Raw genomic sequence first — 25,981 nt, forward strand, 5'->3', positions numbered from 1 at the left:
GACAAAGCAAACCGAGGAAACACTGTATCTTCACAACAGGCGTCAGCGTGAAGCATGGAGACGGAAACCCATGCAAATACATATTCCTTACAGCTGTCTGGCATCTCAACACGCCGCCTGAGGGGAAACGAACGCATGTTGGATACACACGACCAGGTTTACTGTCATAAGAGTCATTTTGGAGCTTTAGGATTACATCGAATCTCGATTTCTGACATTCCTTGTCACGAAAGGCGTGTTTAATGAGCGAGGATTCTCTTAGCTTCTGTTATTATTATTTCCGCGCGCGAAGCCGTGATTGAACATGACCGGGGTTGTAAAGATTACTTGAGCTTTAAAAGCAAAGAGCATCTTTGATGTGCACAGTATTTCTGACGGTTCTCACAACTGTCGTTTTTTTTTCTCAGTTTTTCTCAGCAAAATAAATATTTCATATTTGGCAAAGTTGCTGAGCTGTGGTGAGCGAGGCAGACCTGACACGCGTTTTTGTTTGGAGGGGGATGAAGTCGATGTCGCTTATCTTATCACATCGTGAGGGACATCATGCTAATATTTGATTTCTTGCAGCTTTGCTGCCCAACAAAGCCGGTTATGACTATGCATATGCATACATCATCTCACGTGACTCGATCAAACAATTATATGCTTGTATTGAATTTTAAACACTAGCCCTACACAACAAACTACAATGTGCTTTCCTGCCTGAAAATAAAACATAGTAATTTCAGTTTCTAGTGTAGGCAGTAGGTAAACATATAACGTGCATAAAAACATAATTGTACATTTTCATTTGCATAGACAATAGGCTAAGCTAGAAGCTAGCAGGCTAATCACCTGGCATTAAGTTAAACTAAACAAAGGAGAGTTTTGGTTACATACTATTACACTTTTAAAAATAAATTTTAGAAAAAGAATAATAAAAAATAATAAAAATAATAATAATAATAATAATAATAATAATAATAATGTGTGCGTGTATTTTTTTTTTTAAAACAAGCAGTAAAGAGTAACACATTGTCCATTAATTTCTTTTTTTTTCAAAATTAACTTGTTTCTTTGAGAATTTATTTGAAATTCTTTTTAAAATTAATGCAGTTTTATTTTTGATGTTGAAAATTTCACATGAGAATTTAATCTCATTTGAAATTTTTGTAATTATTATTATTCCAAAATAAACGTAGGTTTCTTTTTTCTTTTCTTTTTTTGACAATTTCAATTAAGAATTTAATCTCCCCTATATTTTATTTTTGCACATTTTACTTTCATTAATAAAACATAATAAATTATAGTACATATGTAAAATAAAAATAAAAAAAATCACTATCTATCTATCTATCTATTTATTTATCTCTCATTTTATTTTTAGCAATTTTACTTTTATCAAAATATAATATAAATTATAGTACATATGTAAAATAAAAGATTTTATTATATACATATATCTTTTTAAAATTACTGTAGTTTTTTTAAATTCACATGAGAATTTAATTTCTCATATTTTATTTTTATAATATTCTATCAATAAAACAATATACATATACATGTTTTCACACAATTAATGTTTTTTTTTTATTTATTTATTTCACATGGGAATTTCATCATTTATACATTTCTATCAATAAAACAGTATCAATTATAGTATATATGTAAAATAAAAGATTTCCGTTTTAATTTCAGTTTCTGGTGAACACACAGCCGTTCATACATGCATACATACATACAATTATTGAGTTTTTTTTTAAATTAGAATTTCATCTCATATTTTATTTTTTTTAAATCAATTTTACTTTTATCCATCCATCCATCCATCCATCCCTCTCTCTCTCTCTCTCTCTCTCTCTCTCCCTCTATATATATGATATATACGTTTGTATTAAACAAAGTTTGTAGAATGTCTATTCAGGCACTGGATGGAGTACCCATGCTAAGTTCTTTCAGCCAATGGGATCGCTTCTTGGGTCTTCAGTAGGCCGACTGAATTGTTCATGACACGGCACCACATCGGTACAGCTTGTACTAAACCTGTACGAGTGTACGAGAGGCGTAGTATAGTATGGTATGTCTCTGAACAGGGTCAGAGCAAACAAACCTCTGCTAGCGCCGCAGAGACAAACACTAGTGATGTGCCGTTATTGACTCTGGCTTACTTATATGTTTTTTCCTTTCCTGCTAAAAGGTTGAGTGAGGTACTTGCCGATGATAAGACAAGTAGTATATCACAAAGATTTATTAAATCCATCTTCCCCCGGAGAGAGAACAAACACAATGTGTACTATTTACCAGAGCTACTCAAAGAGCAAAGATGAATGATGTGGAAAGAGCCTCCTCTCAGGTAAAAGGCAGATAGTATCGTGAACAGAGCAGGGCATTGTAATCAAAACTATCTGACCTCTATCTGAAGGAGGGCCCGGTCCGACGGGACGTATACGTTGAAAAGAGGACATCAGTCATATGGGTCAGTATGACCCAAAGGCTTATCCGTACAGCAAGGTTATACAAATACAGCCTCAAAAGACCGAGTGTCCGCGAGGAAAGCGTTAGAGGTCGAGGTGGATTATGAAGGATCCGACCCCTGCGTGCAGCTTAGGCGAATCTCTCTGATCTATTGTTCAAAACGCCTGCTGTTCGCTTTGTGACAGCCTCTATTTGAAACCTATCTGCACCGGTGCTGCAGCATAAAACAATGGGGCAATTTGTTTTACCTTATCTCGCAAATGAGCGATGCACCTTCGAGTGACAGCATCTTTATGCTGCGTCGTAGCGTTGCCGCAAAGCGGAACATTAATACACAAAGCTAATTGATGGCAATTGTAAGTAGGTGCACGGCACAGTGATATTGGAGAGGCTTTGAAAATTGTCACAGGAGAGGGTTTGTATGGGGCTGATGATTGTGTGGGAAATAATAGCTGGCTCGGGGTCTTGGCTGTTTCTAGGTGTTGTCGGAAATTGAAAACTGCTGAGGCATTTCAACATCAACTCCTCTCCTCATATTATGGAGCGGCTTTCTGCATTGTTTTCTGCACGCAGCATTATTCTGCGCTGAGGATCTTTTCCTAAATGCTGGACTACCAAGGTTTACCTTGATATACATATTAATAAATAAATAAAAAAAAAAAACAAATTATTTTAATTGCTTTTAATTTATCAATGTGAATCTCATGAAAACATGCCATATTTCACTAAAATTTTTATTTATTTATTTTTTTATTATTTTTATTTTTTTGCATAAAGAAAATTGTAAAAAAAAAAAAAAAGTTGTTTTTTAATTCAACGAGTATCTAAAATTTAGTACAACAAAACAACTATTTACAAATACTTGAGAATTTAGTTGTCCAAATGTGTTTAATTAAAAAAATAGTTACAAGGGGGAAAATGTACAAAAATGTCTAATAAAATAATTTCTCAATTTTGCCAAATATTTTCTCAAATATTTCTTCTTTTAATGTTGTGATTAAATGTCCCACAAAATGTTTTTGACTGATTTAATCATAAGCATACAATAATAAAAAAGTCTACTGAAATTCATCTGATTGAATATTTCTCATTAGTCTAAATGGTGATTCATATTACTGTAATATATTTTTTTTTTTTACCATTTTAGAAAAATGCAAAAAAAGGCCATACTGACTTTCTCTGAATTCAGCAAATATCTAAAATATTGTACAACAAAACAATTTACAAATACTTGAGAATTTAGTTGTCTAAATGTGTTTAATTAAAAAATAGTTACAAGGGGAAAACTAATTAAAATGTCTAATAAAATATTTTCTTATAATTTTGGTATGATATTTTCTCTTATTTCTTTTTGATTTTGTCATGAAATATGCCCCACAAAATGTTTTTGACAAATTTAATCATGAGCATAAAATAATAAAGAAATCTACTGAAATCCATCTGATAAAAATCTGATAAACTGCATACAAAACATAATTAGCAATAATTAGTGATGTCGGAAAGCATAATTTAGGACTCCACTGATTTAGATTTTGCAATTAACTGTTCTTAATTAAACTTGATGGTGAATGGCATCAGTGGGTTTATAATACAAGATGCTCTTGGCTTAATAAAGTCAGTAAAGCACTGTGGCCTGTCTATACTGTACCTGACACTTAATTTTCCTTAACTAATGCAGAGCTTAGCACCATGACAAAATGGTGTTGCGTCGCCAAAACTACTGCACCAAACCTTGCCTGGCTTCCTGAACCCTCACAAAAGAGGACACGCTAGCTGTCATACTGATGAGCCGCCCTTGAAAGCTGTTCACATCATAGTGCACCTGTCACGCCGGCCTCATGTACGTGACGGCAGAGCTCAGAGCAGATAAAAAACAGCTGTCTGGATCGCCGTCCCGATTGTGTTCACAGGACAGGCCTGGATGCGGAGGTCAGACCCGACGAGGGCTTATTAAGGTCAGCTGTCACAGCCCTGCGTGTGTGTTTACCCGTCCGCTTCAGTGCGAGTGGGATGCCGGTTTGTTAACTGGACGTTTGAGGATTTGGAGACGGTCAGGAATGAATGAGCTATAAGAGGAGCAGTTGATTCCCGTCATCTGTTAAGCAGGAGAGACGATTTCTGCCGAGTCTTGGCGACAAGGATAGTCCAACTACTCGTGTCAACTTTTACAACTCTACCGTATTAATTTACATGGTATCAATGTAAAAATACAGATATAGATATTTTTTAACTATTCCTATACCATTAAAGAATTTCTTTCAGGTGGTCTAAATAATCGAATTGAAGTGAAATGATTTTGGAACTGAAACAAAAATGACAAAAAAAAAAAAAAAACTCACATTTTCCAAAGAATATGTATGAAAAATAAACAGAATATATAAAATATATAAAATGAAAAGATAACATTCCTTCTTTGGGGAGATTGGGGAAGAAAGTGCAAACATTGACAAATAAAACAAACAACACTGATGTATGGAAGCTAGTTTCCACCAGAAAAAAAAAAAAGTCTGAATTACAAGATATAAACTTTTGGGGGAAATTAGTTATAATTGTAAGATATAAACTCAATTTCCAGGGAAAAAGTCATAGTTGTGATATATAAACTTAATAAAAAAAAACTGAATTATAAGATATAAACTCAATTTCTAGGAAAAAAGAGATTTGCGAGACAAAAATTTAGAACTGCGAAATATAAACTTAATTCTTAATTAAAAAAAAAAAAAAAAAAAAAAAAAAATCTGAACTCCAAGTTATGAACTCAGATTTGCAAGAAAAAAAAAAGTTACAAATGTGAGATACAAACTCAATTTCTATGAAAAAGTCAGAATTATGAGATTTGTGAAACAAAAATTTAGAATTGCGAAATATAAACTCAATTTTTAGTACTTTTAGTAAAAAAAAAAAAAAATAATAATAATAATAATAATAATAATTATGAGAGATAAAAAAAAGTCACAACTGTGATATATAAACCCAGAATTATGGGGAAAAAAAGTAAGAATTGAAAACTCAGAAATGCAGAGTTGTAAGATATAAATGCAATTTCTGAGGGGAAAAAAGTCAGAATTCTGAGATATACAGTTCATTTCTAGGAAAAAAGTCAAAATTGTGAGATATAAAAATCAATTTCTAGGGGAAAAAAAAAAATTTGAAATATAAAGTTGTTATTACCTTATTTATTTTTGTATCCCATGATGGAAACAAGCTTCCATACAGATAGAACATGAACTAAAGCAAACATAAGAGGGGGAAATTATAAAAACGAGGAAATAATGATGGGAGAAATAAAAGATGAAATGGTTACCAAGGTTATGATGGAGGTCAAGGTTCAGATGACGAGTTCAAAAAAACTGGGAAACCACAAGGGCAGATGCTCTGTCGTCTCTGAAGGAAACAAAAGTACAGGGAAAATGAATGAATGAACCGTCGTACTGGCCAAAGACAGCTTTATGAAAGCATACAGTCCAGAAGGAGCAGGCCTACAACTGAGATTAGATGTCATTAGCACAGCAAGATAACAAACAAACATTGTCAACAATAGGTCAGTTAGGGAGGGAAGCACTCGGTGCTCAAAAGGGAAAGCGGTCTCATTAGCCGAACACTACATTTAAATTGGCTGCTTTATGAACACAAGCGCTCCGGTCAATTTATGCACGTTTCCGCCTTTTGTCCTTCCCGTGCTACATATGCTCCGCTAGCCCATTATTAATCACCTTTGAGATTTACTGTAAAAAACGACTCTTTGTTTTTCATTTTAAACCCACTGAGAACATTAAAAAAAGTTACTTATCGCATGGATAAGCTGGAAATTTTTCCCGTGCCTTTTTCCCCCACAATGTTCAAACATAATGAAATTAACATAAACTACGTTCAAGTCTAATCAGAAATTGCTCCTCCAACAGGGAATACGCCGCTTGATGTAATTATTGAACTCGCCTGGAATGTTTCGCGCTTGCGATTATTTTCCGTTTTAATGTGTTTTTAATTGTAGCTGTGTTCTTATCTTCCCATGTAGATTAGCATCAAGCCATTCATTTGCAACCGTGACGGAAACAACAAACCGACCGCGTGTTAAGGGCACAGCTAGCCCACCTCCCGGACACGGTCAGGCCTTTGAATTCCAGAGCCGGCGTGGAGCCGCATGCTAATGAACACTCGCCGCAGCTAAAATACGATTACGTTCTTACGTTCGCCGGTCCTGAAGCGCAAAAGAACAATAAAATGACCCAAGACTGCTGGCTGGCATTTTTTCGCCCTGTCTTTTTTCAGACGCCGTTTTGTCACCGGCGGAAAGCCATCAGCAAAATGAGATAGTGTTTACAGGGCGAGCCGGATGAAAAACAGCTCCGGTAATGTCTCCCGTTCAGCGGGCTATAAGTGTTCCTCGGCGATACGGCGAGATGCTTTAATGGGAAGAAAAAAGACGAATGCTCTCGCCATAATTACAACGGTTTCCGTGTGCGTAATTGTGATGGTTTCTTACACCCAGACAGAAGTGCTAACAAAAGCAGTCTATTGTTCTTGCCCCTTCAACAAAAATCCCCCCTCGTCTAATGATTCAGGAATCTCATTTTCCCGCACCTAATGATTGTGAACAGAAAAGGTTCTGCACGGTAATAGCCCGCTTCGGCGTAAATAAGCACGGAAACAATCGTGATGAGGGAATTATTCCGCGTGCATGGATCCGCCGACTAAAACATAAGCAAAAGCAAGATTAGCAGGTGTCCTTGAGATAGTTTTCCACCTCGCAGCGACTGGGAAAATAAAAGATCAGCAGAGTACACAAAATTAAAGCAATAAGGAAATGCTTTCGTACTTCCCTCGCATGAGAACTGCTGAATCATCCGGGCCGCCCTGCACACTACTATTCATTTCATTACCGCAACGGCGTTCATTAGAATCAAATGCGTGTGTACGGTAATTTAAGGCACGCCATAAAGGTGGTTAGAAAGCACGGTGAGAATACAAGTGCTTATGCTGGGCTGATGGGAGCATCCTCCCTCCAGCGAGCTGCTCTTCAACGATGTATATGTTCAAATTACTCTCCCACTTACCCTCCGACCAATCTCCGAGATTGTATTAGGGTGACTTTTACAAACACGGACTCCGGATCAGAGAAGACACGAACATTCATCAGCACGGGCCTTTCACGTGACGTCACGTGAGGAGCTCGTTTTAGCCCGTGCAGTTTCTCAAGTACAAGAGCACACGGGGCGCAATTACCCGTCCTTTGGGAAATACACTCTGAATAGCTCATCAATACTTGTTACTTCTGTACGACACCGAAGCTAGATTTATTCATTCCCTGCCTAAACTCCCCCGGATGTGCACTTTGAACACAGCCGTTGCGGGGAAGAGCTGGATAATTAAGCATGTTTGCTAGGTTTATCTTCGTGGTTTGACAGTGCATGCTTCTCTTTTTACCCTGAAGTGCTTGACTTTAAGAGAGTGTAAAAGGTGTTTTAGCAGAAGGGTTCGAAGGGTCAGGCATTAAAAAAAGGGGGGCCAAAAATCCCAAGGCATATCTTCGCACAACCTCACTCGGAGAATGCAAATCGCCTTGGGGAGTGACAGCGAGATCTGTAGGTCAAGATGGCAAGGGATGCCCCATCTTGACTGGACATGTGTCTGCCACTGAGATGAATCTCAATGGGTCAGGGCTCTCAAAAGTGATCAGCATGCGCAATATGGCCATCAAGAGGTGAGTGACCTTCCAAACAGTTCGGATCCGGAAGTAAACAAATGCTAAACTTTTAAAAACAGAACAATTGTGAGCTATGAAGTTGTTCTATGGAAGCATTTCGCCAGCATTTCAAATTATTTTTTAAATAATCACGTCTAACATTGGAATTACTGGCAGAAAACTACATTACCCATGATTCTGCAGTTAAAACTTCCACCAATCAAAGAAACTGAACAAGCAAATGGAGTAGTAACTATTTAAATCTGAATGAACATTATGCATATTTTGCAATAAGTCTAATGCTCGGTATAGTTTAAATGGTTGAATCACTGATGTCACATGGGCTATTTTAACGTATTTTAACCTTGACTGGGTATTTGTGTTGTTGTCTATGCAGGGTCAGAAATTTTCACTTTTGGGTAAACTATCCCTTTAAACAAAAAAATTTAAATGGGAAACGTATATCCTGAACCGAGACTGCACTGTAATAAAAAAAAATAAATAAAAAATAAATCACAGTGAATTTAACGGTAAAAGACTGTAAAAATGCTTTACTGTAAATTTTACTGTTTTTTTTTTTACAGTGTGCTGAAAAACTGTTGCAATCTATAGCTGTGTAACCAATAAGATTCCTCGTTTACTAGCAGAAGCTTAAACTGTCATGACTCGCATGTTACCTGAACATTTCAGCATGGGAGTCTTTAAGTTCAGCCATCAAGTCCACTTGAGTCTATATATTGTGGACAAAAGGACGTCTGTTTTAGTCCCACAATGACCATGGATGTTCGAAAGCAATTGTGTTTTAACTCAACCTGTGCCAAGTACACAATAACATAGCTTAGCTGTCCACTCAGAGCAACTGCAGTACTCCGCGAGCGCCATATAGAAGGCAATTCGCGCACAATAGTGTCGCTATAAAAGACGGATTCCGAAACTCTGTCGATATTCCTGCTCTTTTGGAGGAAGTACTGTCACTTTTAGAAGGATATAAAAGAGCACTAAATCCTAAAGCCATGTGAGTGGGGATTTGAAGTGATGTGGCTTCACGTTTGCCGCTGGGTGGGGGGGGGGATGGAGCGACCTGTCACTTAGGACTGCCACTTCAGGTCAGGCTCTTACTCCTTGTGTTCTTGAGAAGACAAACGCTTTGCCTAAAAGCCATTTGATGTTTTGTTTTTTTTCCTCATTCTCTCGCCTTTTCACACGAACATGATGGAGCTTATTGCTAAAGACCAGCATGCAGATATTGTCAGGAATAGGCTCAAAACGCTTCTTGTGGAAACAGATAGTGTTAACCCTCAGTTTCTCAATCACCTGCACGTCATATAGAGTCAAGCGCAGTACAGCTGTATCACTGACTTGCATTTGAAAAAGACATTTTCCTAATAATATCAAGAATAATATTTTAATATTAATGTTTAATTCTTTTTTAAAGTAAAATAAAATAAAATAAACAGTCCTCAAAAAACAATTTCTATGCCAAATATGTACATTTTCTAATTAGCTGTTGCTAAAGTTTTGAGTATTTTGATTTGACTTAATTGGTTATCGGATTATTATTATTATTATTATTTTTGTTTTTGTTTTTATTTATTTATTTTTTTATAAATTATTATTTGATTTTATTTGATTTGATTTGATTTTATTTAACAACTGGACCAACAACTAACATAATTAGCTTTGTGCATTTTTTCTTAATGAATAATAATAATAATAATAATAATAATAATAATAATAATAATAATAATAATAATAATAATAATAATAATAATAATAATAATAATAATAATAATAATATTATTACTATTACTATTACTACTACTACTACTGTTGATGTTGTCAATAATTATCATCATCACAATTTACTATTATTATTATTATTATTATTTATTTATTTTTTTTTATTATTGTTGTTGATTATTATTTTATTTTCATTTATTTTAATAACAACCGGACCAACAACTAACATAATTAGCTTTGCGCAGATTACGTTTTCTTTGGGAATAATAATACTTATTTTTTTATTTTTTTATTGTTATTATTATTATTATTATTATTGTTGTTGTTGTTGTTGTTGTTAATTATTATCACTATCATTTTCAATTTAATTTAATTTAATTTATAAAATAAAATAAAATAAAATAAAATAAAATAAAATAAAATAAAATAAAATTTTTAATTTTAATTTTAATTTAATTTTTATAACAACTGGGCCAACAACTAACAAATCCAATGTTTCCTAAAAAAAAATCAGTTTTCCCCATTAACACAGAAACTTCTTCTCAAACACAAACTTCTTCTCAAACACAAAGTCATAGATATTGTCTTTATCATCCAGACTCCAAGATGCCAACTACATTAAAAAAACTGCATGTGTCAGCAAGGCCCTCTGACCCCAGAAGAAACTTAAAATCCCTTCCAAACAGCTGCAGTTTGGGGTTTGATCAAGGCTCAAAGCATCCCACCTTGTCACAGGAACACGGTGCTCAGCGTGGATGGGAGAGGACAGGCGGGTTATGAATTCGAGATTGAGGTGGCATGATTTGCTGCTCTCCACACTGTTAGAGTCCCATCAGCCTCCTGTACATTATTAATGGAGCGCCAAGGTAATGCAAGGTTGTCTTAGGGGTTTTTTAATCATGTAAAAATTGCCCTGACAGCATGGCATCCATTTTCTAAATGAGAACCGGTTAGCTTAAGAGCCTAGGTCACCACTCGCGGATTGCGTCGGAGTCGGAGCTCAAATTTGTTTTTCAAGGAAAAGACAAGAACGGAGCCGCTTCTGACGAATGGACTCTCCGTGCAGCAGCTCAATGAAACAACGGCGACGTCAAACAGCGGGCAGCGCGTAATGCTGAATCGCAGCTCTCCCGTGTTTGGTGTTTTGTTTCTACATGGCTATCACTGACAGCGTTCTCGTGTTTCAGAGGATGCCTCACATTCTCTGAGAACTGCCAACATGTGTGCCTGGAGGCCTGGAGGCAGGCAATTTTAGCACTGCGCTCAGAATCAATACTCTATCTCACTGTCAGAGTGCGGCGCACCAATCCTTCAAGGCCCCCGTTATTTATATTGTTTTAGCCCCACAGTCGCAAAAAAGGCACTGATGATGAACGCTGTTCCTCTCTCGCTCCCTCTCCGTAAGTGAAAGAGCACAGGAGGGGAGTTAAAGGTTGGTGGAGGCATTATAGTGTAATGCCCCTGAAAGTGCTGTTTCCCACAATGCCCAGCGTGTGCGAATTCATTTTCCTTTCTTTTTAGTTTTTTCGGCTGCGGGTCACAGGTTCCCGACAGCGTGTTTTCCAAACATGTGTTCGGCTTGGCTGCGGGCAATATCCATCTTAAACTTGCTTTTAATCGTTTTCAACCATTATCGTCAGCATTGCAGCATCTCCTGTCAAACAATCCCGGTATTACCGCATAAATGTTTTGAAAGGATGATTACACAAAATCTGTTGTTATACACTTAGACATGGAGTGGCTGACCTTTTCTTACATGGAGGTTTCGGCAATTGACCTTTTGCAATCTTTACCTCTAAAAAGGCAACGGATATCCTTTTCTTTAGGGGATTGCAATGATTTGCCATGAATAAGAGTAATCTCATTCAAGAGTCTGAGTAAGAACAGTGCTATTTTAAATAATGAAAAGGACAAATTTAGTGCATTAGATCACGCGTTAATAAGTGCATCGCAAATAATTGTTCAAGTTACATCTTACAGGTATGAGATTTAAAATACGGCTCTTCAATGAAGAACCTTTAATATCATGGTCCTTTCCATTGCACAGAAGGTTTGTTATAGAGGGAAAAGGTTCTTTAGATTGTTAAAATGTTCTTCACACTAAGAAAAATTGTTCTTCTGAAGGAGAAGTTCACTTCCAGAACAAAAAATTACAGACAATTTTTGTTACTTGAGGAAAACATTTCAGGAATGTCTTGCTCTGAGATGTGCATGCGTACTCTGTGCACCTCCGGGTCAATACAGTTAGGATATGTTGAAAAACTCCCATCTCATTTTCTCCTCCAATATTGCTGTTTTACCTTTTTTTGTAAAGGGCGTTTGATCTTCTTCGCATGTTCACTTTGTGAACACTGGGTCTGTACTTCTGCAGTGATGTAGGATGATTTTGAAGTTGGAGGAGAAAATTGACCCTAACTGTATTGACCCGGATTACACAGAGTACGCATGCGCATCACAGAGCTAGGCAAGATGAGCATTTAAGGTTAAAAAGCATATGAACTGTACATTTCTTTAGAAAATAACACCGTTTTGGTAGATAAGACCGTCAGCTGGGATCATTTAGAGCCTTTTCAAGCTGCATTTAAACTACATTTTGGAAGTTAAAATTAACAGGCACCATAGAAGTTCACTATATGGAGAACATTCTTAAAAAGTTTTCCTCAAGAAACATAATTGAAGAAACTGAAGAAAGAAAGCCATGAACATCTTGGATGGCAAGGGGATAAATAATCTGCAAATATTTGCTCTGGAAGTAAACTTCTCTTTTAAGAACAGAATGGTTCTTTGGGGAATCAGAAATGCTTCTTCTGTCTGGGTATGGGGGGGGGGTGCCATTATTTCGATGATGTCAAATGGTTGCACTCTGTGAGCTACTGGAGCTACCTGTTGCTGTTTTTACCTCAACACAACCCGGAAAATAAAATACTGATACGATGACCACAGCTACTGAAAGAGCTTACAGGTGGCGACAGATACAAGCGTAGACTTAAACCAAATGCCAAAGCATTGATTTTTCCCCACAAGGAGCCTAAATGCCTCCAGATATTGAGTGAAATCGGCGCTAAGAAACTCCTGTCATGACAAGCATCATCACGTTTACATCCAGCAAGGATGGCATCTAGCGTTTCTTGTCTCTGCCATTTATAAGCACTTTCAGTAGAGCTCAAAGGCATCATGGCTAAAGTGGAAAGAACGAAGACGCAAGTCTTTAGGAAGTTTTATTCATCCACAGGCATCTTCCCATTCTTTTCTCCTTATCTGATCTTATTGCTAAGAAAGTAGTGACGACTTGCATCATTTCTCTTGCTGCCCTTGGACTGAAAATGACAACCAAAAGCCGCACAATGTGGCACTGTATCAGTATCTTATTTTTCGAGTTGAGTATTCCAAGTTGTTCCAAGGTAAAAATAGCAACATGTAGCGCCAGTAGCTCACCGTATAAAACGATGTGGATTTTTTAAATAACACAAATCTTTCATGAGTTTTCTACTACATATTTGATTAACAGACATCATTTATGTTATATTAAGCCATACAAGTCTTAATACCCAGGGTTCCCTTCAAGAGGGTAGAAACTTTTCATTCCAGAAAAGGTGCTTTTAAGAACTAAAATGTTCTTTGGGAAACCAAAAATGGTCATCATTTAGAAAAGCCCTGATTTGGAACCTTTAAATTTAAGACTGTATCAGTATTTTTTCACAGAAAATATAAATCCACTTATCTATGATGATCGACAGTATGCCACACATATGGTACACAGCCATTAGATTAAAAAATAACTGATTTTTCCTCGAAATCACTCAAAACAATAATACAAGGTCAGGCTAGGTTTCAGTAATGATCTCTTCGCTCCAAAGCCAGAAGGACGTCAGGTCCAGATCGCAAGGGACTCCGGCAGATGCTCCGCCTCTGTTTCAAAACAGTCCCAGCCAGTTCCATGACATCAGCTCAGCCTGCCTGTCTGCGAGCGGCTGAAGGAGGAACAAATGAATAATAAATAGAGAAAAGAAGGAATAAATAAATAAAAACAAAGCACCTCTGCTCATCTTTGAAGTAAGGTACAGCTCAAGGCAGTAGCCAAAAATATCTGGGGAGAGTGAGAGAGAAAGGGGGGATATACACGTGTCAAGAGCTGTTCAGACACAGTGTTCCAACGGCTGAGGATGGAAAATCTACACGCCCTCACTGGTGCAAAGCTCTTAGCTCGAAACTGCCGATACACTGATGGCCTGCATCGCCGTCTGAAAACAGAACAAACACTTAGATTATGGGCGGATTTGGTGGAGGGGGCTTTCACAGCTGTGTGCTCGATGCAGCGAAGCGACGCTCGTGATTTGGCAGACTGTTGCGCCAAATCGTTTGAGTGAAGCTGTGAGTGAAGCCGTGTTGCTGACTGCTAGGGATGTTTGGCATCATACATATGCAAACTTAACCAATGAGTGGAAAAAATTGCATACGGAGTCAAGCACACCGGTCTGTGATGTGTGAATGAGTTTGGAAAAACAGCACATCGACAAGCCTCATTTAAACATGGGGCTTATGCTGTAGAATTGAGAGATGCACCCTAGTGAATCTCACAGAAACATGCACCACGATTCCTTAAAAACTAAATCAATAAATATATTTCTGCTGCATTTATACCATGATGAATCATCACTTATAAAAAAGGAAAAAAAAAAATGAGAGCAAGAATCAAGACAAAAAGTTAGCAGATAAAGGCATCAAAGTATGTTGAAAAATGTAAGCTGAAATTAAGATAATTATTAATTAATGCTTTACAAGAATTTTAACAATTTTAACAATTGTCAGTTCAAGTTAACCAATGTAGGCAATGAAGGTTAATTAATACATTTTTTCTTTTTTTTTTTTTTAAAGTTCGGAAATATTTCATTATACTATAATTATTGTTCCATTTATATACACACTGCTGTTCTGTTTTTTAAAGAAGTCTTTTCTGCTCATTAAGGCTGTTTATTTGATTAAAAATAGAGAAAAAAATTGTAATATTGTAAAATATTATTGCAGTTTACAGTAGTGGTTTTCTGTATTAATATACTTTAAAATAGAATTTATTTCTGTGATGCAAAACTGAATTTTCAGCATCTTTACTCCAGTCTTTCGTGTCAAATGATACTTCAGAAATCATTTTAATATGCTGATTTATTATGAATGTTGGAAACAGTTGTGCTGCTTAATATTTTTTTGGAATCTGTAATATTTTTTCAGGATCTTTTGAAGAATAAAATGATAAAAAAGAACAGCATTTATTTAAAATAGTAATCTTCTGTAACAATATACACTACTGTGTAAAGTTTGGGGTCAGTACAGTTTTTTTCTTTCTTTGAAAGAAATTAATACTTTCATTAAGCAAGGATGTGTTACACTGATAAAAAGTCATAGTAAAGACTAGACTTGTACTGTTAGAAAAGATTTAAAAAAATATATATATATATATAATATATAAATATAAATATATAAATAAATATAATATATATATATATATTCTCATTATGATATCAGGGCAAAAATAAAATAAAATAAAATAAAATAAAATAAAATAAAATAAAATAAAATAAAATAATATAATATAATATAATATAATAAAACAGAACGGAAGTGTGTATATAAATGGAACAACAGTCAAGCCCCTCTATTTTAGAGCTTAAAAAAAAAAAAAAAAAAAATGTATTAATTATTTTTAAGCCTACATTGGTTAACCTGAACTTACAATTGTTCAAAATGTTAAATTAAGTAGTGTAGTACCATTTAAAAAAAAAAAAAAAAAAAAAAAAAAAAAAAAAAGGGCAGTTTTTTGAGATTCACCCAGGTCCAAATGCGATCACAATCACCTTTTGTCAACCAACAGCGAGTGAAGATCCCCAAAAGCTCACCAACATCTCAGGCTGATACACTTTAATATTTCATATTTGAAATTTCTTTGGGTTTAACATTGTTTTGTGTCAAATTACGAACAGCAAGATAAATAGTTTGCCTCTGCGTAAGGCAAAAATAGACGCTATAACGTCTACATTTCAAAATCAGCAGTGACAGCGGTAGAAAGACAGAAGGCGGGTTTCGCCTCTCACGACTCGTGGTTGTAGGCATTTAAAAAAAAAGTTCTATGATAATTGGCACGAGAAAGGAAAGAGAAAAAGATCCTCATGAGTTCACATGTCCTTTGACAGTCTATCAGGCAAGCACACACCCTCACTAATGATGTCTTGCCAACCATGATAGCTCTTGTTAGACGCGGAGAAACATCACACGCTAGACCTTTTCTGCCGTAATAGATGTTCTTAGCCAAAGAACGCGGACTATTTCACAGTCTCTGAGATGTAAAATCCCATCCCTGAACCCACTTTCTTGATGAGATATCCATGTTCCCTCACGAGAACAAAAGACACAACAAACCCAATATTAGTGGACAGCGTTTGAAGAAGTAGATTGCAACTGCAGCAGCGTTCTGTTCCACGTATGAAATCTCTATGATACGGGTAAACATATTGTCATCCTCTTTCATCTCCTCCTGCTATGAAAGTCGTCAACACCCGCCCCCCACAATAGACCTGTCCATCAAATCAAAGGCAAGAAAAAGCCTTCATTCAACGGCTGCTGTCACATAGCAACCAGACAGCCTTTGTGTGTTCTCAGACGCAATTACTGAGGCGGTCGTACCACAATTTGTTTCACACATACGGACACCCACATACACAAACACAATTCCGCTGCAAGTTTATATTTTATGTATGAATATGTATTGATTGCTCTAACAAACCAGCCAAAAAAGCCATATTGTACACAAACAAATACAGTTTTCGCCATGCATGCTAAAAGTCAGAAGTCATTTAACAGACGGTTTAACTAAAGCAACATTGAGCTCACTTATTACTGAAAGGGTAAGGATCAATCCAACAACCTGCTTGTTAGTAGCCAGCATACATTTGAACAACTATGCCACACCATGTATAAAACTCCATACACACTAGTTGTGTTCCAAAGCCTAATCAAAGCCTGCCTACATAGGGGGAATTCTACAGCATCATTAGTAGGCAATAAGCTTATACTGCGTTTTAAAAATATAAACTGTCTCTGTCCCAGAATGCACCAGTTTAGGGAAATACATAAAGACATGAAAATGAAAAAAACAAAGAATATTATTTTTTAAAAAACTGATTATTGATATACTTGATCACAATACATACACACAAAAATAAATAAATACTATAATGATATTAATTATTATTACAATATACAATAATAATCCTACAAAGAAAAAAAAAAAAAAAAAAAGGGATCCCAAACCAGTGATTTCTTTCTTCATTATGATATCAGGGCAATTGTTAAACTGCCAATTTTAAGTCATCTCCTGACAAAAATAAAATAAAATAAAATAAAATAATTTTAATGTAAAATCATTTTAATTTAAAATGAAAATTGTAAATTTGTCACAAAAAAAATTATATTCTAGTCATAATAAGCATGAATTTAAGTGTATTTTATATTAAATTAATACATCCTCCAAAAAAAAAAAAAAAAAAAAAAAAAAAACTGCAAAATTCTCAATATTAATTAAAAAAAAAAATTATTTCTTCATTATGATATCAGGACAATTGTTAAACTGTCAATTTTATATATATATATATATATATATATATATATATATATATATATATATATATATATATATATATATATATAATGTTCATTAATTTTAAATTAATTAATTTTAAATTTGTCAGTTGTATATTCTAGTCATAATAAACATGAATTTAAGTGCATTTTAGATTTAATTAATAAATCCTTAATAATAATAATAATAATAATAATAATAATAATTCAATTCAATTCTTACAAACTCCATACACACTAGCTGTGTTCCAAAACCTAGTCAAGCTGCCTACATAGGGGGAACTATGACATAAAGATGGTTCCAAAAAGTAGGCAATAAGCTTATACTGCGTTAAAAAAAATAAATAAATAAATTGCAAAATGACTAAATGACTAAATAGACAGCATTGCGTATAGCCTGTCCCAGAATGCACCAGTTCAGGTGAAAGAAAGAAAAAAGTTATTGATAATAATTTTTTATATGAATTACTCAATTACAAAGGTCTTACAGGTTTGAAACAACATGAGGGTGAGTAATTAATGACAGGATTTTCATTTTTGGGTTAACTATCCCATTAAAAGCTTCCATGAAAGGTAGGATAGCACTGTAGAAGGGAACTCTATATTTGACACAACAGACAGCAGGGTTTAAGAGCTTACAGCATGTGTACATATGGATGAATGGATGCTTTTTTTTGTTCCCAACCAGATGACATTCTATAAACGGGTCATTTTCTTTCAAAGCCTCCGCCAGGCTCTGTCATAAAACACACAGAGGCACTTTTGACCTGTTGTGTTTATCAGGGCTGAAATGCACTCAAGGTTACAGACTCAAAACACCTCAATTACCGCAGTCCATCTCCGGCCACGTATGTGAGGTTCTGCGAACGCTCCGGGCATGAATATGTATGGAAGAGGTCAATTTAAATCTGCGTGTTTATGTGCACTCAGCATCTATGAGCGCACATCATGAAAAGGTCATTTCACGTTCATTTCTTTGAAGTCAGGAGCTGTTTGTGTCTCTTTAAATGTGCCTCAGCTCACAGAAAAAATATACACCATCCATTCAAGGGGCTGAAGAGAACCTTTTTCAGTCTAATGCGAGGGGTTCGGACCATTTACATGACAGAGGTTGTCCTCTGCGTAGAGGTGGTAATTGTGTCCTGCGGGGAGAGGGGCACGGGAAGGGGTGGTCATTATGGGTACAAAAACCTGTCTAAAAAAGGAAAAAAAGAGCATGCATTGCTGTTTGATAGATGGTCTACACAGAGATAAGCCTCCGCTTCATTTCTGCCTGGTAAAGGTTGACTACACCATTTTAAAATAACACACACCACAATTCCCTGAAAATTACACCAATGCCTACCGAAAAATTAATCACCAAACAATCAGGAATCAGATCTCTTTGAAAAACCTGTAATATTTAATTTGTCATATTGCTATTCAGTTTGTTGAATTCATGTGTTGTGCATCAGTCTAGGTAACAAAAGACTGTTTGAATCTTTAACACTCAATATGATGATCTTAAAGGCTATCATTCATGCTTCTGAGAGCATTTAAGACTCAACAATCTGGCCAGACTTAATCCAGTCTTCGAGCGGCCTGCAGACCCGAGAGACAAAGTGCCAAAGTTAACTTATCAAAGTTAGCCCAGGTCAAACCCCCCTCCATCTATTTCCACTTAAAGATACTAATCTCTACACCTCAGCACTGATTAACGGTCGCCATCGTGCCGTTTGCATTACAATCAAATGAGCGAAGTGCGTATGCATCAGCATGCAAAAGCGGAAGGAAAGCCATTCATTCTGGTCTCCGGCAAATCCCTGCCACATTCATTACTACCTCTTCAGATGAGACTCCATTAAAATACTGCTTATCCACGTCCGGGCGGATTGATGCATGTGTAGGGCGTTGAAGGGGAGAAAACGTATCCGTGATTGTTATTTTATCGATGCGTGTTATTAATATTAGGCGTATTACCTCTCGCTGCTCTCCCAATTCTGAAAGCTGTATTGACAGAGGATGTCATCAGCGAGAAACTCAAATGAATTTGCATTCATGATAAAATAATGGCCTGTAGGGAGCAACAGAACGGTGAGGGATTAAAATAGGAAATGGGGGCAGAATAATAATTAATTGTGGAGGAAGAAAATGTGGGAGAAATCTGTTTTTGTATTTAAAAAAAAAGTTTGCATAAATACTTCAAATATGTTTTATGTCATACGTTTACATTGATATCTTGGTGTCAGTCAAAACAGAATTTAGTTATAGTGGTACATGGGTCAAAGACAGTTCAGAATGTACAAAAAAGGAAAAATCTTTTGTGCAAAACTTTTTAAAATGTTCATATTCACAAAATCAACTCACGCAAAAAAAAAAAACTGCTTAATAAAACTGGTATTCAGAAATTATCTTTTTATTATACTATTTATAAAAATTGCCTATTTTGAGTCTTGCACTGAGAAAAATTTATAAATAAAAATAAATGAAAAATACGAAAAAAAAAAAAAAAACATTTTAATTTCCACAGAAGAGGTATATTCTAGTCATCATAAGCATGATTTTTTGTGTTTTTTTTATTAAATTCATAAATCAAATCAGGAAAAAAATGATGCCACAACAATGATTTATTTCTTTATTATGATATCAGGACAATTGTTAAACTGCCTATTTTGAGTCATACCATGAAATAAATAAATAAATAAATAAATTTTTATTTTGTCACAAAAGAGGTATATTCTAGTCATCTTAAGCATGAATTTCACTGTATGTTTGATTAAAAATAATAATTAAAAAAAAAGTACTAATAATTTTAAATAATAAATCTGACAAACCAAAAAATAACAATAAAGTAATAAATCAAATCAGAAAAAAAAAAGATGCCAAATCAGTGATTTATTTCTTCATTATGATATCAGGACAATTGTTGTCATACCCTGAAAATAAATAAATAAATAAATAAATATGAATTTTAATTTCATCACGGAAGAGGTATATTCCAGTCGTCATAAGCGTGAATTTGTAGTGTATTTTTTATTAAATAAATCCGACCAAAAAAAAAAAAAAAAAAAAAAAAAAAAACTATATATATATATATATGGCTTTGATGAATAGGGGTCATTGTGTTACAGCTGCTCGTGCTAATTACTCGATTTTCTGAGTTATTACTCGCAGATTTTTCTCTGTGAGCTTCACTAATGCAGCTCGGCGCAACCTCTCAAGAAAGAAGAAGCCGCGCTTCGTTTTATCCGCTTCCGTGGGTTTCTCTTTGGTGGAAAGCAAGACTATAGATCTGATCTCTTCTAAGGCTTCTTTGTGCGTCGGCCGCTTTATCAATCCGCTGAACGGTGAGGTCAATACTTGAATTTGTTAAGTGTGCATGTGCTTTGAGTGCTGTATATAAAGATGCAGACGTGCTCGGCCTAATGTAGACGGCAGGCGCTTCCGCACAGCTGCATTGGCAAAATATGAATCTGGTCATAAAATCGTGAGATTTACGGCGTGAAGCGCAGACGGCTGCAGTTAAGCCGGCGAAACACATCTTCCCTGTCGAAGATAATGGTATCACTGTATTATTGTCAAAAGTCGCTCAGATATGAAAGGAAAAAGTCAAATTATTCACTGCCATGAATTTAAGGAAAATACTAATCTCACAGCTCCCGAAGTGGCGAACACGGCCGACCCAGCGCAACGGCTGAATAATAAGATCCGACTGCACGCGCAAACACGCATTTTCACATGCAGATCCCCAAATTACACGCTCCCCGTATTATTCATGACACCGTGCAAGAGCAGAAAGATATTGAGTTATCCTCTTATAAAAGCTTAGATGAAGTAATCAGACCCCGTCCGTCCTTATCGCTCCGCCACGGTCTGCACGTCGCAGAATTTTGCTATTTTGTCTTTTTATTATCCCGCGCTCTGAATTTTCCCTTCCATCTTATTTCCTGAGGTGGATTCACTGATCCACAGCTGTACTGAAGGTTATTTGAGTTTGCCTGTCGCCTAGGGATATCCAATATTCACATTTATAAATAAATTTAATTTATAAATAAAAATAAATGAAAAATAAAAAAAAAAAAAAAAAAACATTTTAATTTCCACAGAAGAGGTATATTCTAGTCATCATAAGCATGATTTTTTGTGTTTTTTTTATTAAATTCATAAATCAAATCAGGAAAAAAATGATGCCACAACAATGATTTATTTCTTTATTATGATATCAGGACAATTGTTAAACTGCCTATTTTGAGTCATACCATGAAATAAATAAATAAATAAATAAATTTTTATTTTGTCACAAAAGAGGTATATTCTAGTCATCTTAAGCATGAATTTCACTGTATGTTTGATTAAAAATAATAATTAAAAAAAAAGTACTAATAATTTTAAATAATAAATCTGACAAACCAAAAAATAACAATAAAGTAATAAATCAAATCAGAAAAAAAAAAGATGCCAAATCAGTGATTTATTTCTTCATTATGATATCAGGACAATTGTTGTCATACCCTGAAAATAAATAAATAAATAAATAAATATGAATTTTAATTTCATCACGGAAGAGGTATATTCCAGTCGTCATAAGCGTGAATTTGTAGTGTATTTTTTATTAAATAAATCCGACCAAAAAAAAAAAAAAAAAAAAAAAAATATATATATATATATATATATATATATATATATATATATATATATATATATATATATATATATATATATATATATATATTTTTTTTTTTTTTTTTTTGTTTGTTTGTTTGTTTGTTTGTTTGTTTGTTTTTGTTTTTATTTATTTATTTATTATGAAATCAGGTTAAACGGCCAGATTTCAGCCATAATCTGACAAAAAAAAAAAAAAAAGAATAAATAAATAATAAATCTGAAGAGGTATATTCTAGTCATCATAAGCATAACTTTGAATGTATTTTTTTATTATATTAATCAATAAAAATCATTATTTTATGAAATTAAAAGATGTCAAATCAGTGTTTTATTTTATTTATTTCATATTATGATATCAGGACAATTACTAAACTGTCAATTTTGAGTCTAACAAATAAATAAACAGAAGAGGTATATTCTAGTCATCATAAACTAATTGTTTTACTGTATTTATGAGAAAAAAAAAAGATGCCAAACCATTGATTTATTTCTTCATCATAATATTATGTACACATTTTAATTTAGTCACAGAAGAGATACATTCTAGTCATTGTAAGTATAAAATAAATTGTTAGTGTATTTTTGCTTAAAAAAAAAAAAAATCAGAGAAAAAAAAAAAAAATAACATGTCACTGACACACATGCCAAACGTATGTACAGAAAACTAAATGACTAAATAAATAAATAAAAAACATGAGACCACTGATGTTTCAATCAAGAGTGAATTGTGATGAGGCAGATAAGCACCTTATCTCTCTGGAGGAATCCAGATTTCCAGGATTCGATTTTGACTGCTGGCTGAAGGGGATGGCAAAGACAAAGAGGGCCGCGTCAACTTGAGCTTCCAACGTGATGGCACCCTATCACTCAACAGGATAAACACACTGCCATGTTAACATGCTGCTCTGATAGGTGACTGCATGACAAAAACAAGCAGGTTTTTCTCTCTGGAGAAACAAGTTCTGAATGCCAATGAACTGCGAGCGCACTACCACGCTGCTAGACTCGCTTATCGAATGGACCACAATAAAGCTCATTTGATATCTTTATCTGTTCCCTTGCACTCCGATCTCCTGGCTTCAATTGGGTTCAATTGGGTCATTTCAAAGGGGACAGCGTTTGATGCTTGACGTTACCCGTTTCGTACCTGAACCATCTGCCAGTGGAATTAAAGTGCCGTGGAATCCGTGTCTTTACGAGTCCTTCAGTCAGCATAATTCTCAACGACCCCTGAATTATGTGCAATTATTACAACTATTGCAATTAGCGCACGCTACACTTTATCCCCCGTTTTCCCAGCGTCGGATAATTATACTTCCATGTCGAAATCCTCCGAGCCTGACCTCTGAGTTAGTATCTCATCACCCTCCAACCCCTCCATCCAACCACAGGGTGTTTAACTCTACACGGAGAGCTTGTCATCTTTGCCTTATAGCAAAAAAAACAACATTGAGAAAAAAAAAAAACATACCTGATAAGTACTCCCTGCAGGCAAAGGGTTCGCTTCAAATTGTACCTAGAGTAAATGGCTTTGATGAATAGGGGTCATTGTGTTACAGCTGCTCGTGCTAATTACTCGATTTTCTGAGTTATTACTCGCAGATTTTTCTCTGTGAGCTTCACTAATGCAGCTCGGCGCAACCTCTCAAGAAAGAAGAAGCCGCGCTTCGTTTTATCCGCTTCCGTGGGTTTCTCTTTGGTGGAAAGCAAGACTATAGATCTGATCTCTTCTAAGGCTTCTTTGTGCGTCGGCCGCTTTATCAATCCGCTGAACGGTGAGGTCAATACTTGAATTTGTTAAGTGTGCATGTGCTTTGAGTGCTGTATATAAAGATGCAGACGTGCTCGGCCTAATGTAGACGGCAGGCGCTTCCGCACAGCTGCATTGGCAAAATATGAATCTGGTCATAAAATCGTGAGATTTACGGCGTGAAGCGCAGACGGCTGCAGTTAAGCCGGCGAAACACATCTTCCCTGTCGAAGATAATGGTATCACTGTATTATTGTCAAAAGTCGCTCAGATATGAAAGGAAAAAGTCAAATTATTCACTGCCATGAATTTAAGGAAAATACTAATCTCACAGCTCCCGAAGTGGCGAACACGGCCGACCCAGCGCAACGGCTGAATAATAAGATCCGACTGCACGCGCAAACACGCATTTTCACATGCAGATCCCCAAATTACACGCTCCCCGTATTATTCATGACACCGTGCAAGAGCAGAAAGATATTGAGTTATCCTCTTATAAAAGCTTAGATGAAGTAATCAGACCCCGTCCGTCCTTATCGCTCCGCCACGGTCTGCACGTCGCAGAATTTTGCTATTTTGTCTTTTTATTATCCCGCGCTCTGAATTTTCCCTTCCATCTTATTTCCTGAGGTGGATTCACTGATCCACAGCTGTACTGAAGGTTATTTGAGTTTGCCTGTCGCCTAGGGATATCCAATATTCACATTTCTGTTCCCCCGCTGCTCCTGTTGACTCTCTCTCGTGGGAAGTGAGAATGTGATTTCTGCCTCGTGGCCTGCCGCCGGGCATCAGATTTGACTCAGAGCGCCGGAGATTTCTGCTCTGTCTGCGGCCCATCACCTCTGCCCCCCGGGTGTGTGGAACCGCTATTTGTTTTCACGTCGCGGGGTTTTCCAGTCCGTGGGAGCCGGCGAGGCTCCGGGGACCGAGACGTTTCTGAAGTCAGAATACAGAGACGGACTTTAATATGAAGGTGTTACTAAAGGATGTGATTTCGGAGAGTCACGCAATGAAAACACTGCAATAAAACTGGCTGAACAGAAAGTAAAAAAAGAAAGATGCGGCTTATATGTCGCGCGTTCGGGATGCGCGCTACATGCCACCTTTTCACCCTCGACGGCACAGCAAGTTGTGCTTATAAAACTTATCATCCGAAGGGGTCGATAAATAGCACGGGGGAAGGATATGAGACCTCACATATGACATTCACAGGAGGTGCTACGATCACCGGTGCATTTTAGCACTATAATAGAGCGGGTAATGTCCTTCAGGTGCTGACTTCTCATTTTTTTCTGCGCTTTAATGTCATCCTCCGAGTTGTTGTAAAACTGTCTTGGAGTGGAGCAGTTAGAACAGGCCGTTCGGAGACAGGTGTTCTCTCGAGCCTCTGGGTAATATTCCCTCCAAATGCATTTAGCGGTGGGCTCCAGATGGAATCCCGCTTAAAATGGAAGCAATACAACCACCAACCTGCTTCTCGTGCAAAAAGAAGGGGGAATCTTAATGAAAAGCACCTCAAGAAATGTAGACAAAGCACTGCACTGGTAAAACATTTCTCTCCTGCTCTACAATTTCTTGCGTTCAGTAGAGAAAGGACTTTTAAACTTTTTGTTGCAAAGAATTTATGTGACCCTGTCTTAAGTAACACGGGTATTTGTAGCAATAGCCAAAAATACATTGTATGGGTCAAAAATTATCGTTTTTTCTTTTATGCCAAAAATCATTGGGATATTAAGTAAAGATTATGTTCCATAAAGATATTTTGTACATTTACTACTGTAAATATATCCAAAAAAAAAATGTATTTAGATTTTTTTGGCACCTTTAGATTCCAGATTTTAAAAACCTATTTATACAATAAGAAAAATATTAAACCTGAAAAAAAAAAAAAAAAAAAATCTATCTATCTATCTATCTATCTATCTATCTATCTAGTAAAAGTTGACAGGAAATAATTTATCAACCAACTATTATTGCAGTTAAACCAGATGACAAATAGAGTTAAATAACATTTAAAAATCTTCCAATAAATTTCACTGACAGTGTAAAGGCCTTATATTTTATTTTATTGTATATTTTAT

At 35.7% G+C, this 25,981-nt stretch overlaps 1 protein-coding gene across 10 annotated transcripts in view; it reads right to left on the reverse strand.

Annotated features, from left to right (window-relative positions):
- Positions 1-25,981, reverse strand: part of camta1b (calmodulin binding transcription activator 1b) — a 381,970-nt gene that overhangs the window by 313,780 nt on the left and 42,209 nt on the right. The window contains exon 1 of one of the 10 annotated variants that reach the window (XM_051122193.1): positions 5,759-5,801. The exons of the other annotated variants lie outside the window; for them this stretch is intronic. The gene's annotated coding sequence lies outside the window, so the exon portion shown is untranslated. Of the gene's footprint in view, positions 1-5,758; positions 5,802-25,981 lie in introns of those variants that run through there. 10 annotated transcript variants of the gene reach the window in all.

Source organism: Labeo rohita, chromosome 11, assembly GCF_022985175.1.
Source record: "Labeo rohita strain BAU-BD-2019 chromosome 11, IGBB_LRoh.1.0, whole genome shotgun sequence".
Lineage (NCBI taxonomy): Eukaryota > Metazoa > Chordata > Actinopteri > Cypriniformes > Cyprinidae > Labeo > Labeo rohita.